Source organism: Dasypus novemcinctus, chromosome 21 (genome assembly GCF_030445035.2).
Source record: "Dasypus novemcinctus isolate mDasNov1 chromosome 21, mDasNov1.1.hap2, whole genome shotgun sequence".
Taxonomy (NCBI): domain Eukaryota; kingdom Metazoa; phylum Chordata; class Mammalia; order Cingulata; family Dasypodidae; genus Dasypus; species Dasypus novemcinctus.
In genome coordinates this window covers 68,891,882-68,911,167 of record NC_080693.1, presented here as the reverse complement: position 1 = coordinate 68,911,167, position 19,286 = coordinate 68,891,882, and positions in this window count along the sequence as shown.

Below are 19,286 nucleotides of genomic sequence, written 5' to 3'. Positions count from 1 at the left end.
GCCCCACGCGCAAGGAGTGCGCCCGTAAGGAGAGCCGCCCAGCGCGAAAGAAAGTGCAGCCTGCCCAGAATGGCGCCGCCCACACTTCCCATGCCGCTGATGACAACAGAAGCGGACAAAGAAACAAGACGCAGCAAATAGACACAGAGAACAGACAACCGGGGGAGGGTGGGGAATTAAATAAATAAATGAATCTTTAAAAAAAAAAAAAGTTCTTTGAAACACTGCAGGAAGTTCCCCCTAAGTTTTGATTTGGGCTGAATTCCGGAAGGTGGCCAGATGGGGACAGACTTGCCACATAGTAAGAATTAGGCTCCAGCAGAATCTGGGGCACATGTACAGTCCACAAATACTGGACTGAGAGATCCAGAAGTGGAGAGAAATCCTTGAAGTGATCAGGCCCACAAAGTGAGGGGGAAACCAAGGCCCAGGAATGTTGAAAATGAGTCAGCCAGCCACGCACACACGGAGGGGTGAGTTCAGCGGCCAGCCCGGGTGGATCTTAGGATCCTCCCAGGGTTCTTTCTCCTTCCCTTCCCCGGGGAGGCTCCTCTTTTCCTTGCACCACCACAAGGCGCACACACGCAGCGAGGGTGCCAAAGGGCTCGCTGGCCCCAGGACCGCCTCACGCCTGGCTGTTTGCGCTGCACACGCACATGGACACACGTGCCTCTCTGGGCGCCAGGGGCATCCCCGAGAATGGCCACGCCCTCCCCACTGAAGCACAGGGCCTTGGGCACAGAGCCAAGGGAGAAGGAGGGGCTGCAGGATGTTGCTGGCGCCACTTCCCTGCCTCACGTCACTTTCTGTGGCAGCTATCAACCAGGGCTTGCAGCAAGTGTTAAAATGGCCCAGGCCTGGGAAGCGGACATGGCTCAACTGATAGAGCATCCCCCTACCATACGGGGGGTCCAGGGTTAGATACCCAGGGCCTCCTACCCATGTGGTGAGCTGGCCCACGCACAGTGCTACCGCGTACAAGGAGCACCGTGCCACACAGGAGCGCCCTCACCTAGAGGTGCTGCATGTGCAAGGAGTGCGCACCACAAGGAGAGCTGCCCCATGTGAAAAAAGTGCAGCCTGCCTAGGAGTGGCACCGCACACATGGAGAGCTGACGCTACAAAAAGACGGAGTCTTCCAGTGCCACCTGACAATACAAGTGGACTCAGAAGAATACACAGCAAATGGACACACAGCAGACAACGGGGGTGGGGAAGGGGAGAGAAATAAATAAAAATAAATCTTAAAAAAAGAAAAAATGGCCCAGGCCTGGGAGAGGCTGCCTGTAGCACCCTCAGCTGCCTCACAACAGAGCGGTGCCGGCGTCACAGGAGGGAGGTGCCCCCTCGCCTGCTGGGGGCCAGGCCCTGTGCTGCCTTCCTCGCTCCCTGCAGACAGGTGTTTTCCTCAAGAGTGAAGACACTTGGCATCTTGCACCTCACTGAAAGATTGAGCACGCTCCTTGCCAAGGCCAAAAATCAAGTCATGTGCTCGCTCTGGACCAATTTCCTATGGGCAGAGGGGCAGGGCTGGCAAGGACATGGGCACCCCTGGGAAACCATGTGTGGACAGGGTGCAGGGCCAGAGAGGAATTTCTCAAACTTGGCCTCCGAGAGAGCTTGGCAGGTGAGCCCAGAACATGGCGACTATTCACGCTCTTCTCCGTCCCTCCCTCCGCCCCTCCCCAGCCCTGCTCAGGGACGCAGGGGAAGCCACAGGCTCATCATCAAGTTTGCTTGCAGATGACAAAGCAGGGAAGAATCATCACCAGCATGACTCATGACCAAATCAAGATTCCAGAAGATTACAAGAAACTAGAAACTGGAATACCAAGTCAGAACCCAAAGGACGATGGGAAGTCTTGCCTTTACACTAAAGAAAATGTGATGGCTTGAGGACCAGTACGGGAACCTCCACCGGTGGGGGTGCAGTTCCTTCACTGGCAGCCAACAGTGACCCCTACTGACAACAGGCCAGGCCGATGGTCTATGTGCTTGGGACTGGCATCCGAAGTCCCATACATGACACTGCTCATCGTCTCCTTTAATGATGTGACTGGGGGCGGGGGGTGGGGGGGCGGATGGTGAGACCCTTGGAAGCTGTCAGACATTACAAGAAATGAGAGAAGTTTGGCCCAAAGAGGCAAGAGGGCTTTTGAGTCCTCAGCCACCTGTTCTATGGATGAGCTTCTGGATTTGCTGTCTTGTTCCAGAAAGCAGAGCCAAGTCCAGGATGGCACATCCTGGGCTCCAGAAGAGAGGACTGCCTGCCAACTTGAGCTGCCCAGCAGCACAGAAGGCAGCTTTGCAAGAGAGGTGCTACGGGTCTACGGGAGAGCCTGACGGAGGTGAAAGGCTTCATCCTGAACGGAGCAGAAGATTCTTCCTTGGGTGGGAGGTTGGACTAAGGTTCCTTCCAAGTAAGAGTCCATGGCTAAGACCAACCCCACCCCATGCAGAGTTCCTAGAAAGGGGTGTCTGATGGCGGGGGGAGCCTCAACCATAAAAGACCTGCCTAGCGATTGGGTGAGGATGGAATGGCAGTTCTCCAGGGTCCTGCCACAGGTGTCTCATGTTCTGGAAACGTGTGCACTAAGAGGTAGCTGGCACCAGGCAAGAGAACCAAAGTTCCAGCCCTGGCTCCTGGCGTTTTGCCGGCTCAGCCTGAGAAGAAAAATTACACTAAAGGAGCAGTACAGGGTAAGCCAAAGATTGCTGGGTCCAGATTCAGGACATTGGCTCCAGCTGTACTGTGCCATGACAGCAAACACGTCCTTAGAAAAGGCACTGTGTGGGCCCTTTGGCCCAGAAGTTTTTCCTAAAATGCTTAGAGAATTTCAGGATGGCAGTCAGCTCACACTGCAATCCTCCCTCCCATGCCCAAACCCTAGAAATGAGAGAAGGAAAAGAAAAAGTTCATGTGTAGCTGCACTCAAAAATAAGGAGGGAACTGTTTGGACCAGAAATTGGGGAAAGAATTGCTGAGAAGCTCCAAGCAATGTATTCAGATCGAAGAAGGAAGCTTCTATGCAGGAGTGTGTGGGTGGAGGTGGTGATACCCCAAAAAAGGAAGCTATGCTAAGGGGGCTCCTCCCCCACTCAGGCTGCTGTCAGCAAATGAGTGGGAGTACCACAGTGGGGTCAGGCTTGCCCCAGGATGCCCTCCCCTTCCGCCTGTAGGCTACATAGCAGTACTGGGGATATATGTTTCTGGATGAAAGCAGGGAGTGTGGAAGCTTTGGGGCCTGGTGAGACCCCCTGAGCACCCATACAAGTAGGAGCCACACCACCTACTCCCATTCTTGCTGAGCACAGGGCAGAACATGGGCCTTCAGGGCAGCTACTACACCCCATCCTGCTGGGCTGATGGGCAGAGGCAGCAGCCAGGGGACCTCCCTGGATTCCTGAATCCCAATTGTACAAAGAGCACAGTTCATCTGAAGAAACAGAATAGGACTGTAAAAGGAGCAAAATAAAATACCTTTAGGGGGAAGAAAAGTGTCACACCCATGGAAAAAGCACCAATTAGATATTCTGGAAATGAAAAACATAATTGTTGAAATAAAGTCAATGGGGGATGGATGGATATGGTTAAAAGATGTATTAGTGATCTGGAAGTTCAAAGTTCAGATGTAACATTTCCCCCAGAATGCCACATAAACGAACAGACTAGCAAGCAAGAAAGAAAACTTAACAGATGTGGGAATAGACAGAACAGCAGCCTCCTGAAGATGTCCACATCCTAATCCCTGAAATCTGTGAGTTTGCTGTCGTACAGCAAAGGGACTTTACAGGTGAGACTGAGGACCTTGAGATGAGGAGATTATCTTCGTTTATCCAGTCAGGCCCAATGTAATCACAAAGGTCCTTTCAAGAGGGAGGCAGGAAGGTCAGATCAGAGAAGGCAATGTGATAATGGAAGCAGAGGTTGGAGTGATGTGTTTTGGAGATGGCAGAAGGCACTGCAAGCCAAGGAATGCAGGTGGCCTCTGGAAACTGGGAAAGGCAAGTAAACAGATTCTGTAGAGCCTCCAAAAGGAATGCAGCCCTGCCAACATCTTGAATGAGGACTTCAGAACTGTAAGGTAACAAACTGTTGTTTGAGCCACTACATTTATTGCAGTAGCCACTGGCAGAGTAATACAGATGGGTAGAATAGAACCAGAAATTCCAACACCCTTCCATATTGGAGTTCCCAAAGGAAGTATGGAAGGGAGGTGTTTTAGTTTGCTAAGCTGCTCAAAGTAGATATCATGAAATATGTTGGCTTTAACAATAGAAATTTATTACCTTACAAGGTTACCATTTTGAGGCTGAGAAAAATGTCCAAATAAAGGCATTATCAGGTGATGCTTTCTTCCCAAATATCAGCTGCCAGCAATTGTAGATAACTCTGTCACATGGCAGTGACCACTGGTCTCTCCTGCTTTTCCGGCTGCTTACTTCCATAGCATGTGCTCTCTCTACCCACCCCACCCCCCTTCTCTCTCCCTGTATTCATCCTATTTATGAAGGACTCCAGTAAGAGGATGAAGACACACCCTGGGTCAACCTTAACTGAAGTAACCTCATTTGAAGGCCCTACTTATTGTGACTCTAGCAATGGAAGAAACTGTAGCATTGATATGGAGACAGTGGCCATGGGAGTTGCTGATGGCAGGGAGAGGGAAGAAGAGGTGTGATATTGGGACATTTTCAGGACTTGGAGTTGTTCTGAATGATATTGCAGGGACAGATACAGGACGTTATATATCCTGCCATAACCCACTGAATGGGCTGGGGGAGTATAAACTACAACACAAACTATAATCCATGTGGCGCAGCACTGCTCCAAAATGTACTCATCAAATGCAGTGAATGTACCACAAAGATGAAAGAGGTTGTTGACGTGGGAGGAGTGGGGTGGGAGGGCAGGGGAGCGGGTATATGGGAACGTCATATTTTTTAATGTAACATTTTGTGTGATCTATATATCTTAAAAAAAAAAAAAGACAATAAACTATATTTTAAAAAGGCCCTACTTAAATAAATTTACACCCACAGGAATGGATTAACTTTAAGAACATGATTTTCAGGGGTCAATATGGCTTCAAACCACCAAATAAAGAAAAAGATGATTTCTCAGAACTGAAGTAAAATACTCGTCAGGTTGAAAGGGCTGGCATGACAAAGAAGATTAATGTTTGATCCCAATGTGATGAAACTGTGTAACATGGAGGATGAAGAGACAATCCTAAAACCAACCCAGCAGGCAGTGGTGTGTGTGCGTGTAGATTTCCTACAAAAGAGGAACAACTGACATCAGTCTTCATGGTGGCAAGACAGTGTAGCAACAGCTTCTAACTGCTGGGAGAAAGAATTTTGAACCTAAAAGTCTGTATCTAGCTTCACTATCACTTCAAGGTAAGGGCAAAAGAAAGATGTTTTCAAATATGAAAGAACTCAAAAAGTTTAGACCCACAGTGAAGGAATTACTGGTGAATATGCACTGTTGTTTGAGCAACAAAGGAATTCAAGAGAGTGGAATGCCAGAACCCACTCCAGAAAATGTACTTTTATATATTTATGTAAAAGTATGTTTAATATATTTATATACTTTTAATGTATTTATATATTTAATATGCTTATATATAACACACACACACACAAATCTGAATCTAAAATTCCCAAATATATGGAAGGAGGAGTGCTAGGGGGAAAGAATGGGTGGAAGTCAAAGCATGCAAAATTTCTCCATCTGCTCAATATGGAAAATGGTCAACTCTGGACATTGTGCAAGAATGAACTTAAGTAGGCATGTTAACTATGGTAACCACTAGAAAGATGGAATTTTCAAACCACTGGCCCAATAAAACTCAATCCAACAAACTGTATGAAAGGAAATGAGAAAAGCACAAAACTAGAATGCAGGAAAAGTTCAAACAGCAGAAGTAAATGGCATAAACTTGCCTAATAAAATACAACAATTCTCCCCTCCCTGACCCTTAATTGCCAAGCTCCCCACCAGTAAATAATTCCCATTAGATTCTTTTGTAATCTTACAGAAATTGTTTAAGCAAACATGAATGTATATTCTACCTGCCCCTCAATTTTTTACACGCATTCTATACATGCTGTTTTGGATCTTGTTTCTTCACTTTAGCAACACATTTTTTAAATAAATGTAGGATTTATATACAGTAAAATGCATACATCTAAAGTGTACAATTAGATGATTGTTTACATGTATCTAGACCTGCATACCCACTTCCAAGATCAAGACATGGAACATTCCCTTCTCTCCAGTAGGTCCCCTCTTGCCCCTGTCAGTACATACCCCCTCCCCAGTCCCAGGGTAAAGCATTTCTCTGGCATCACTCACCTTAGATTAGATTCACCTGCTCTTCCTAGTCGTCTAAGTGGAATCAGACAGTATGTTCTCTTTGTGTCTGTCTGCTTTGGCTCAACATAATATGTTTGAAATCATCCATGTTGTTGTGTGCATCTGCCATTCATTCTTTGTTGCGTGGTATTTCATGGTATGAATATACCATATTTCATTCACCTGTCAGTAACATTTGGGTTATCAGTTTGGGCTATTATGAATAAATCAATTATGAATATTCCTGTATGCATCTTTTTTCATATGTACCTTAAATATACCTTGAAGCTTTTTCCATATCAGCATATAAATGCTACTTTTCTTTTATTCTATGATTGCCTGATATTCTTTTGTTTGAATATATAATAATTTATTTATCCATCCCCTAGCAATGAACATTTAAATTGTTTCCTGTCTTTAGATATTACAAACAATGAAGACAATGAATATCTTGCATCTATGTCATTTTGTGCCTGTTGGAAATCTATCTGCAGGATAAATTTCTACAAGTGGTGGAATTGTGTTTTAATTGCACATTGCTCCACAATAACAGATTACTCCCAAAACAACGATCATTTTTTTGCTTACAGTTCTATGGGGCGGCTGGGTGGTCCTTTCGATCTGGGCCCGCTCACCTGGAGCTGGACGCCCCAGGATGCCTCACCCATATACCTGGGTTTTGGCTGACCTCTTTCACGCGCTCACTCATCCGTCAGCAGACCAGCCTGGGCTTCTTCACATAACTCAACCTTCCAGGAGAGCAAAAGCAGAAGCAGCAAGCCCTTCTGAGGCCTGGGCTCTGGCCGGCACTTGTCAATGGCACTTCTGCTGATTTTATTCATCTACACTGGTCACAAGGCCAGCCCAGATTTAAGTCCTGGGGATAGAGACTCCATCTCTTGATGGGAGGAACTCCAAAGAATTTGTGAATTTTGAAATATTTTGAAATATGGGTTATGTTATGAAATAATTGCTCTGTGTTTTCTTAGAGACTCCTAATATTGCTTTTTTTTTTTCTTTTTAACATTTTGATCTTTGGTCCTCTTAGAATTTATCCTGGTGTACGGTGTGAAGTATGGATCTAGCCTTTTTTTCAACATAATTTATCGAGAAGTCCATGACTTCCCCCATTTAATTTGAGATGTCACCCTTATGGCATTATTAAATTACCACACATATTTGGGTCTATTTCTGAAATTTATATTCTATGTATCCCCGTCTAGTAATATACTGGTCCTATCCTGTTTTATTATGGAAGGTTTATAATATCATACTAGGTTTTTAAAAAGAACACATCTATATATGGTTAGTAAGAGACACCAAAAGCAAAATACCAAGGCACAACAGTCATCGCCAGCTAGCCACCCCAAATCCTTTCTCCCCTTATTAATGGAACCCCCATTTTCTTCAGGATAACAATGTGCCCATTTACAAAGGCTGAACCCCTCAAACTCTTGCAGCTGGTGGTGTCCACACAACACAGTTCTAGGGACAAAGATATAAGTGGAAGTCTGCCAGGTGCATCTTCTTTTGAGCCATTATTTTTATTCTGAAAAGGACATCTCCATCTGGTATGTCTCTTTTGTCCTTTGCCTGTGCTTGCTTCTTCCTGCCTGAACACCATCAACATATCTCAAGTTAGGGCAGCTTTCTTTTAATCATGAAAGGAATTCTGCAATTTTGCACTTACTGTGGAGGACAGAAGGACAGAAGGAACCTGGGCGCTGGATGACCTCCTTGAGCCTCACCCCCCTAGACCATGTTCCCTCAGGCCTCTTGTGAGAAAAGTGAATCCCCGTTGGTTAAACTACTTTAGTCAATCTGTTATATATGAACCAAAAGGAATTCCTAATTGATGCGCCCAGGAAGCTGGGGAAAAAAAGATAAAAAGATATATCAAGCAAGTGCTAACAAAATGCTGGCATAGCAATACTAATCAGATAAAATAGAATTCAAAGTGAAAATGACTTGTTGGGACAGAGAGGACTATTGCTTGGTCAAAATAATGGATCGGAAAATATCAGCCAGTAACTGCTATGCACCTAATAACACTGTTTCAAAATAAATAAAGCAAAAACTGAACTACAAAGGAAAATTGTCAATAATAATGACTTTATTAACATACCTCTCAGGCACTGGTAGATGGAATAGACCAGAAAAAAAAATTGACATGGAAGATTTATACAAAATAATTAGCAAGACCAATCAAATAAAACCTCATCGCAACCAATATGAGGGATCCGGAAAAAAGTCAACTCTGTGAAATGTAGGGCTGCGCTATAGTGAGGGTCATCAGTGGCCTGGGTGAGCCTGCACACTGCAGTTCTGGGTGGCTGTGCCTGCCTACTCTGCCCAGGCCAGCTGAGGTTTGGTGCCACCTGGTGGCAGGGGCCTTCTCCAAAGTAAATAACGTTCTCTTTGCAGGGCAGGATTTTTTTTTTTTTTTTTCATCTTCTCGAGTTTTCTTGTGTTTTTCTAACGGTCTTCCTTGAGTGTAAATTTATTGAACAATCAGGAAAAAGGTAAAAATTCCCACTCCTTCTCTAACCTTCACCCTTTTGTCTGTAAAATGAAGAGGCTGCCTTGAATGAGTCCAGAGGCTCCTGCCAGCCATGAAGGCCTTGGGTTTGGGGCCTAAAGAGACTCTTGGCCACTGATATTGGCTGTTCTTAGTACCAGAGCGTACAGCTGCGTCTTCTCCAGGTAGCCCACACTCCCCCGTGACCTGAGCTAATCTCTCCTCAACCCCGGCCCTCTTATTGCTGCCCAAGTCTTTCTGGTCTCAGAAAAATTTACCTCAGGATTTTCCTCTCCTCTCTCAGCTTCAGGCTTAACTCGTCCTCTACCTTTATAGGATAAACTACTCTGTCTCTTAGAGAGTTAGATCTCTTTGTGGTCTCTTTAAAGGACTACTCTTCTGGTAACATCAGTTGACACACTTAGAACAGTTTCCCCAAGTTTGCTCCTCAGAATACTAGTTCCTCAGAATACTCTATCCACTGCTGCTGCTAGAATATAAAATGTAAAATATGCTTTCTAATATCTGGGGATATTAAACTTAGATAAAAGGGTTCAATTCCTGAATAAATACTCCATATTTATTGTAAGGCTTTTCAGAAAGTATAATATACTAACAAATAGAGAATATTCAAGAGGAGATAATCTCCAATTACAGCCTTTAATTAATTTTTTTAAGTTAGTCACAACTAACTATACACTTATTGCTTATGGACGTTCATGTATGAATGATAAACTTTCCCAAAAAAGTTTTAAAAAGTTAATGGGGGAACAGATGTGGCTCAGCATTTGAGCACCTACTTCCCACATGGGAGATCCCAGGTTCGATACCTGGTGTTTGCTAAAAACAAACGCAAACAACAAGCAAACAGATGAAGCAAGCAACTCAGGGGAACCAATGGGGCTCGTGGGTTGAGTGCCAGCTTCCAAGATAAGAGGTCCCAGGTTCAAGCCCCAGCTCCAGCACCTTAAAAAAACGTAAAAATTAGGAGTGGCACAGATAATGCTATATTTTCATCAAGTCCTATCTCATTTTCCCCTATCTTGTTACCCAAGAGGACAATATTCCTGCCTCCCTAGCAGTTAGGTTGGGGCAATATGACTAATTTTGGACAGTATGCTGGGAATAGAAGCATAACTCACTTCTGAGTTAAAGCATTTGAGAGCTGGGCCACAACCTCCTAGGTCTCTCTTCTTCTATCATGGTGACCGGGGAGGGCACAGGTTGAGATGATAAATTTTCTATGACATTTTTGTTATTTTTAGCAATCATTTTTAATTTCCCAGGGCTCTTAAGCCATGTCCCTTTCTTATAGGGAAATTAGGATCTGAGAATACTAATTAGACTTTTTGTTTTTAAGTTTTCTTTGGTTCCTTGTATTATCTCTGTATTCTCTGGGGTCATTTTTGTTTATCTTGAGCTCTCTTTTCCAAGTTGCAGATTTTACTTTAAAGGTCTGGTGATCCTTGATGGTTTGTACATATTAGATAATGAGGCAATAAAAAGTTGATAGAGGTGCTGTTTTCTTTGGGTTTATTTTTAAGGCCAGGTTAGATTTAATATAATCAATTATAAGAAATAGATAGTATAGCAACACTTATAAATGTAAATAATAATTCTAATAATAGAAATTAATTATAGGGAAGCAACGTGGCTCGACTGATCGAGCATCTGTTTACCATACGGAGGGTTCAGGGTTCAATCCCCAGGGACTCATGACCCATGTGGTGAACTGGCCCACACACAGTGCTGCTGCCGCACACAAGGACTGCTGAGCCACTCAGGGTGTCCTGCATAGGGGTCCCCCATGCACAGGGAGTGTGCCCCTCAAGGACTGCCACCCCACATGAAAGAAGCACAACCTGTCCAGGAGTGGCGCCACATACACGGAGAGCTGATGCAGCAAGAGGATGCAACAAAAAAGAGATGCAGTTTCCCAGTGCCACAGGATAATGCAAGTGGATGCAGAAGAATACACAGTGAATGGACACAACAGACAATGGGGGGAAGGGGAGAGGAATAAATAAAATAAATCTTTATTTAAAAAAAGAAATTACTTATAGCAGAATTCTAATTTTTATATTACAGCTCTAACTATTGGACATAATAATCTCTAAGAATGAAAAAAAATTGTTGGTTTAGTTACTTAATTTCCATTTAGGTCATAATTCTTTCTGGATAATCAAATTCCAGTTTGGGGAAGCAGACTTGGCCCAGGGGTTAGGGCCTCTGTCTACCACATGGGAGGTCCGTGGTTCAAACTCTGGGCCTCCTTGACCTGCGTGATGCTGGCCCATGTGCAGTGCTGATGCGTGCAAGGAGTGCCATGCCACACAGGGGTGTCCCCCGCGTAGGGGAGCCCCACATGCAAGGAGTGCGCCCTGAAAGGAAAGCTGCCCAGTGCGAAAGAAAGTGCAGCCTGCCTAAGAATGGCGCCGACCACACAGAGAGCTGACACAACAAGATGACGCAACAAAAAAGAAACACAGATTCCCGTGCTGCTGACAACAACAGAAGCGGACAAAGAAGAAGACACAGCAAATAGACACAGAGATCAGACAACCGGGAAGCGGGGGAAGGGGACAGGGGAGAAGGGGATAAATATAAATAAATAAATAAATAAATAAATCTTTTTTTTTAAATTCCAATTTGGGAATTCTTCACATCTTATTGGAATGAATTACTGCAGATAACAATAACTTATAATTTTATGAGGCAAAAAAAAATCAAAATCTTTTTCGACAGTAGTCATGCTAAATCATTATTGATCCAGATGGACTGTTTTAATTAATGAATATACATAAGAAAGGGTTAAAGAAAAATGAAGTATCCAAAAATATCTCTCTTTTCCAGTCCTCCACAATTAAAAGCAAGTGTTCATTTTGTATGAAGAAAGTACAGAAACAATTTGCTAGTTGCACTGAATAATTATTGTTCATATACTATAATACTGTTATTTTACATTTATCTGGTCTATTCCAGCTCTTTTGTTGGTTACTATTTGTATGGAATACCCTTTTCCAACCTTTCACTTTTAACCTGGTGGTGTCTTTATGTCTGAGGTGGGTCTCTTGTAGACAACACATAGATGGCTCATTTTTTTATCCATTCTATTTATATCAGTCTATGTCTTTTTTGTCTTTTTTTTTCAGTCTATGTCTTTTGATTGGGGAGTTCAATCCATTAACATTCAGTGTTATTACTGTAAAAGCATTACTTCATCCATTTTGTCTTTTAGTTCTCTGTCGACATACCTTTCTATTATCTGTCTTCTTATCCTTTAGTTGACCCTTCCTAATAATCTTCATTTCTAAACTCTTCTCCAAATCTCTCACCCTTGTTTTTTCCTTTCTGGCTGTAGCACCCGCTTCAGTTGCTCTTGTAAATCTGGTCTTTTGTTAACATATGCTATCAGTTTTTGTTTCTCTGTGAAGACTTTGAACTCACCCTCATTTTTGAAGGGCAGCTTTGCCGGATACAGAATTTTGGCGGGCAGTTTTTCTCTTTCAGTACCTTAAACACATTATACCACTTTCTTCCTTCCTCTGTGGTTTCTGATGAGAGGTCTGCACTTAATCTTATAGAATTTTCCTTGTATGTGATGCTTTACTTTTCTCTTGCTGCTTTCAGAATCCTCTCTTTATCTCTGATATTTGTCATTCTGCATAGCAGGTGTCTCAGGGTAGGTCTATTCAAATTGAGTCTGTTTGGTGTTGTCCTTCTTAGATATTGATATTTATGCCCTTCATAAGGGTTGTGAAGTTTTGGTCATTATTTCCTCAAATATTCTTTCTGCCCCTTTTCCATTCTCTTCTCCTTCTGAGAGACCAATAATGTGAATGTGTATATGTTTCACGTTTTTCAATTTCCTGAGACTCTGTTCCATTTTTCCCGTTCTCTTCTCTTTATCTTCTCTCCTTTCCAGTTCAGATGTTCTGCCTTCTAAGTCACTAATTCTGTCATCAAGCAATTCAAATCTGCTCCTTTGTGCCTCTAATGTATTTTTTTAAAGATCTATTTATCTATTTATTTATTTGTATTTATCTCCCCCCTTGTGGCTTGTTTGCTGTCTGCTCTCTGTGTCCATTCGCTGCACATTCTTCTGCTTGTCTGCTTGTCACCCTTTGTTGCATCATCTTGCTGCACCAGCTCTCCACGGGTGTGAGCTGTCAGCTCTCCATAGGCACGGGCCAGCTTGCCTTCACAAGGAGGCCCTGGGACATGAACCCAGGGCCTCCCACATGGTAGACAGGGGCCCAATTGATTGAGCCACAGCTGCTTCCCCTTCTGATGTATTTTTAATCTCATCCATTGTGTCTTTCATTCCTATAAGGCTTTCAGGGAAACGGACTTTGGCCCAGTGGTTAGGGCGTCCATCTACCACATGGGAGGCCCGCGGTTCAAGCCCCGGGCCTCCTTGACCCGTGTGGAGCTGGCCCATGCGCAGTGCTGATGCGCGCAAGGAGTGCCGTGCCACACAGGGGTGTCCCCCGCGTAGGGGAGCCCCACACGCAAGGAGTGCACCCATAAGGAGAGCCGCCCAGCGCGAAGGAGGGAGCAGCCTGCCCAGGAATGGCGCCGCCCACACTTCCCGTGCTGCTAACGACAACAGAAGCGGACAAAGAAATAAGACGCAGCAAAAAGACACAGAAAACAGACAACCGGTGGAGGGGAGAGGAATTAAATAAATAAAAATAAATCTTTAAAAAAAAAAAAAAAGGCTTTCAAATTGTCCTTATGCTCTCCCAGTTCTTCTTAATAGTCTTTATTTCTGTAGTCATAGTTTCTTTTTTTTTTTTAAGATTTATTTATTTCTCCCCACCCACCCCCAGTTTTCTGCTCTGTGTCCATTCACTGTGTGTTCTTCTGTGACCGCTTCTATCCTTAGCAGCAGCACTGGGAATCTGTGTTTCTTTTTGTTGTGACAGCTCTCCGTGTGCGCAGCGCCATTCCTGGGCAGGCTGCACTTTCTTTCATGCTGGGCGACTCTCCTTATGGGGCACACTCCCTGTGCATGGAGCTCCCCTACGCGGGGGACACCCCTGCATGGCACAGCACTCCTTGCGCGCATCAGCACTGCGCATGGGCCAGCTCCACACGGGTCAAGGAGGCCCAGGGTTTGAACCGCGGACCTCCCATGTGGTAGACAGACACCCTATCCATTGGGCCAAGTCCGCTTCCCGTGTAGTCATATTTTCTATAAATTCTTTGATGTGATTTAGGAAAGTTGTGTGATTATCACTGATTAGTTGTCTTAAATCCTGTATCTCTTCAGGATATTTGGTTTGTTCTTTTGGTGGGGCCATCTCTTCCTGTTTCCTAGTGTAGCTTTTGTAATGTTTTGCTGATGTCTAGGCATCTGAATATGTTGGCGAATTTACTTTGACAGCAAATTTCTCTCTCTTGCCTTTTGTTTTTTTTTTCCCCACAGCTTTTCTTCAATATTTGGTTCAACTAATTCTCAGTCTATAAAATTGCCCAGCTTAAGTTTTCAAAATCAGGTCAGGCGCAAGTGCCATGGAGGTCCACCCAGCCCACAAGTGCTGCGGAGTGCTGCCGGCCCGCTAGAGCCGCAGAAAGCTGACTCAGCAAGGTGATGCAATAAAAAGGGAGACAAGCAAAAACACAGAAAAGCATGCAGTGAATGGACACAGAGAGCAGACAGCAAGCAATCCACGGGGGGGAGGGGAGAGGAAATAAATAGAGACACACAGAAGAACGCACAACAAATGGACAAAGAGAGCAGACAGCAAGCAAAAAAAGTTGCAAGGGGACGGATAAAAAAAAAATCAGGTCAGGGACTCACTAGTGTGGCACAGATTTTCTCCCAGGGGTGGATACAGAGAGCGTAAAGTTTTGTCCATACAATTTCCAGACTTGTCAGTAGATGGCACTAGTTAGCACACCTTTCCAAACACCTCAAGGTGTTTCAGTCTGGGCTTTCCTGTGTTCCTGTGTTGAATCTCCAGAGTGGAGATTCTGCTCTGCTGGCAGAATTCACTGAAGAAAAGCACCCCAACCTCCCCTCCCTTTTCCCTTGAGCAGCTGACAGGAAGGAAGATGTCTGTTCCTTTCTCAGTTGGCTGCAGCGAGCCAGGGGTTTTACCCCAGCTTAATATCTTGGGGCGGGGAGTGCTTCCCGGCTGCCACAGGGGCTTGGTAACTCATGTTTCAGCTTCTTCTTCTTCTTTTTATTTATTTATTTATTTATTTATTTATTTATTTATTTATCTCCCCTTCCTCCCCACCCTGGTTGTCTGTTCTGTGTGTCTATTTGCTGCACCATCTTCTTTGTCCACTTCTGTTGTTGTCAGCGCCACTGGAATCTGTGTTTCTTTTTGTTGCGTCATCTTGTTGTGTCAGCTCTCCGTGTGTGTGGCACCATTCCTGGGCAGGCTGCACTTTCTTTTGTGCTGGGCGGCTCTCCTTACGGGGTGCACTCCTTGTGCATGGGACTCCCCTACGCAGGCGACACCCCTGCAGGGCACGGCACTCCTTGTGCACATCAGCACTGCGCATGGGCCAGCTCCACACGGGTCAAGGAGGCCCAGGGTTTGAACCGCAGACCTCCCATGTGGTAGACGGACGCCCTAACCACTGGGCCAAGTCCGCTTCCCCATCTCAGCTTCTTCACCTCTCCATGCCTCACCCTCCTGGAAGTTGTGTTGCATTGTCCTGGTCTGCTGACCCCCAAGCAGGTCCCTCAGACAGCTTTTGGTTCTTTCTCGGTTGTTTTTGTGAGAGTATTCAGCTCTGCTTGTTAGTCCGTTGCCATCTTCCCACAATCCTCTCTAGCCAAACTCTTGCCATGTGTTGAAGCAAGATGGTGGGTGATGTCTACGAGGGTTCAGCCTTCCTCTTCCCTCTTAAGGCTCTGTGGTCCAGCTTCTTCCTATCTCAGCTGTAGGCTGGCATAAGGCTCATCTCTCTTCCTGAGATCCATTTCTTTCTGGGCTCAGCTGCTCCGCTCTCTTCACAAGGTCAGCTGCAAACTATCAGGCAAGTCGTTCGGCTCTCTTCCCTGGAGCCGCAGGATCCTCCTTCATGTCCAAGGAGCTTTCTCTCTTTTCTCGCGTATCTGCTCGAGATGTTGTTTTGGTGGGTGGAGCTTGTCAACTGGTTTTTAGCCCTGCTTTGAGGTGATCATAGGGGGAGCCCTTAAACCCGGGAATGCAGAGGCCTTTGCACTGGGATTTTTAATGTCTTTTGGGAAAAATCCTCTGACTGTTGGCTCGGGGATTGACTCCTACTCTTTGTCCTTCTGTGTCAGGTATCTGAGAAGGGCAAATGTTCTATAAACTACAACGTAAACTACAATCCATGTGGTGCAGCAGTGCTCCAAACTGTATTCACCAAATGCAATGAATGTGCCACACTGATAAAAGAGGTTGTTGATGTGGGAGGAGTGGGGGGTGTGGGGTGTGGGGTATATGGGAACCTCTCATATTTTTTAATGTAACACTTTTTGTGATCTATGTATCTTTAATTTAAAAAGACAATAAATATATATATGTATATATATAATGTTCTATAAACCAACTCCTAGCTAATTCCAGTTCCCACATCTCACTCCCAGACTCCACTCTCATTCCAGGAATCTCCAAGTTGAAACCTCTAGCTCTACTGGGAGGACCCACCTCCTGCTCAGCTACGTCTTATTCGCTCATACCGTGGGCACTGGCAACTCCCCTTGGCTGGGGCTGCAGCCTGCAAAGGAATCTGAGCCTGTTGGGGGATGACCAGGGAGGTGGACAGGGCAGTGAGTGATCTTGAGTGCAGGCTACGGGGCAGAGAGATGGTGGAAGTGAATATGGTGATACGGTCAGGGTTAGGCTGCAGGAATGGGTAGTGGGCATTAAAGTAAAAGGTCTTATTGATGAGGAAATGAATGAATGTTGAGGCTCGGGTGTGACTGGGCCCTCCAGTGGACACGGAGGTTGCCCAGGATGGCAGCAGGAGCAGATGGAGATAGGAAGACAGAGCCAAAGTCCTCCAGAAATCCCAGGTAGGGGGAGTGGCCTCGAGATGGGGAGCTGGCATGCCCTCAGGGAGGAACAAGGGTGGGCTTGCTTCCAAGGAGGAGCCAGCCAGCTCCCAAGGCCTGCCCAGCCCTGAGATACGAGATGCCCCTACTCAGAAGACATAGGGGGAAAGGGAAATCCTTGGAGGAGGGCAGACTCCAGGCAGGGCAAGGAAATGGAGGGTCTGCAAAGAGGCGAGGGGTGTAGGCAAATTTCTCTCCAATAAAACAGATTTCAGGAAGCAAATGGGGAGAGTTTTGAGCCAAGAGAAGCACTAACTTGAATATGGATGACAGCTCCGGAGCTGGGGGACCCAAGGAGTTTGTACTTAAGGCTGAGGAGGCCCAGGACTGAACACATGGATGGAATTAACTCACTCTGGATTCTTACTGGAACGTTGACAGGAAGCTGTTCAGGAGCCAGGAGTGTCAGCTGCTGAGGCTGTTTTATATGCCATCAGAAGGATTTAGAAAGTTCTCTGTATTTAAGTTCTTGGTTGCAACAGATTTGACATGGGCTCACGGCTGGAAAGCCTTGCAGAAGTTGGGGGTCAGGGATGCCAGAATTGTGCCTCAGAACCAGTCTGATAAGGTCTGTTGCTGCTTCTAAGCCGGACCCCACAGCTACGACTTCTGACGCCGAACACAGCCTCACCTCTACTTCTTCATGTCACTGCCTCCTGATTCAGGCAAGGGTAGGTTGTCTGGAAGGAGCCAAGGCCACCTGTGCGAGCCCCAGCTGCAAAGGAGGCTAGGAAAGTGAGTGTCTGGCGTTTTCCATTCCTCGACTAGGAGGTGGTCACACCCTTTAACAGAACTCTGAAGGTGTGGTCAGATGCTGGGATGCCAGAAAAACCAGGTGTCCTCTGCACACTCGAACGGCTAGATTCGCAGCAGAATGTGCAATGAGAGCCATTTAAAATTCACAAAGACCTGCAAGTATGTAATTGATTTTTAACATACTCTTCAACTATTCTCAAATATTTCTTAATCTAACATTCAGACCCCGAAAGAGAACAGTCTCACGGTAAAAACACGAACCACAAGAATAATCTTGTCTTTCTCTTGGATTTTTGCCATCGCTCTCTAGAACAAGCCAAGGAGATGCCTTTGACATCCTTCCAAATGAAATCGTTTATTTCCCATTTGAGTTTCTAGGAAAACATGTTGGTTTACTCTCTCCTTTGTTGTGAAGGTAAAAGAAAGGAAAGGGCAGCTGGTGGTTACAAGGTCCGCCCTCTCCGGAGAGAACAGCCTGTCCCTCAGCTCTTTGGCTGTTCGATATTTATGGATAAATTTACAGCATCTGCACAGATCACCCTCCTTAAAAACGTTCTGTCAAGCTCCCAGTTCATTTCAAACCTGCTTCTGATCGTAAAGGGACGTTCCTAGCAAAGCTGCCGCTGGAATATAACCGTCCTGCCTTTTAAACTGGGCGGCAGGACGCTTACTCACTTGGCCACTAGATGGCGCGCACGCGCAGCTTCTCTGCCTCCTGGGTCCGGGAGCAGGTTCCCCTGAGATGGGCGGGGCAAAGGCTCCTCCCCACGCAGCAGGGGACTCGGGATCTTGGGATGAATCCCGGGTCCAGACAAAAGGCCAAGGAACCTGGTTTTGTCAGCTCGATTCCTTCATTAACCTGTCTTTTTCTAAGAAATGCATATTCACAAACTTTTCTCATGTAAGGATTAAGACAATATGGAAGGCCCCCCGGCCTCGGTGTTCTCCTGGGGACAGAGTACAGGATCAGTAGGTCCTGCAACTGTCAACACACTTACTAGGGAGACTTTGAGCACAACCTGCAAGGACACGAAGATGTGCACGCCCGGGCCCCAACAGCTGAGGCGTGGCGAGTGCACCTGACCGGGTGCCAGGCTCCGAGGGGACATCTAGGAGCCATCGCCCTCCTTCCTGAGCTGGCCCCGAGGCGGTGAGAGCGGCTCTGGTGTAAGCGTGTGGATGGGAATCTCTCCTGGGCCTCTTGCTCAGCAGCGACTCAACCTGCGCCTCAGTTTCATCTGTATGATGGGGAGAACGATAGTATCTCCTCGACCGGCTGTTAGGAGAGCCAAGCCTGGTGATCCACCTAAAGCGCTGGGGCCGGCGCTTGGCATCTGTACGAAGCACAGCAGAAAGTTTGGTTGTTGTGATTAGTATCCCCACCAGGCCAATGAGCAGACTGACGCTCAGAGATTGTAACATTAAGCAGCTCGTTTAAGGTCACGCAGCTGGCAAGGGGCAGAGAGGGATTCCAACACGGGCCCTTCTAACACTGCTCTGTGGGTGGCACCCAGCCTTCCTGCGGCCCGGTCAACGCTTCTGCTCCAAAATCTCTGGTTTCTCCTTGCGGCTGTGATTATAGGGCTCTGGTAAATTGAGAACACGCT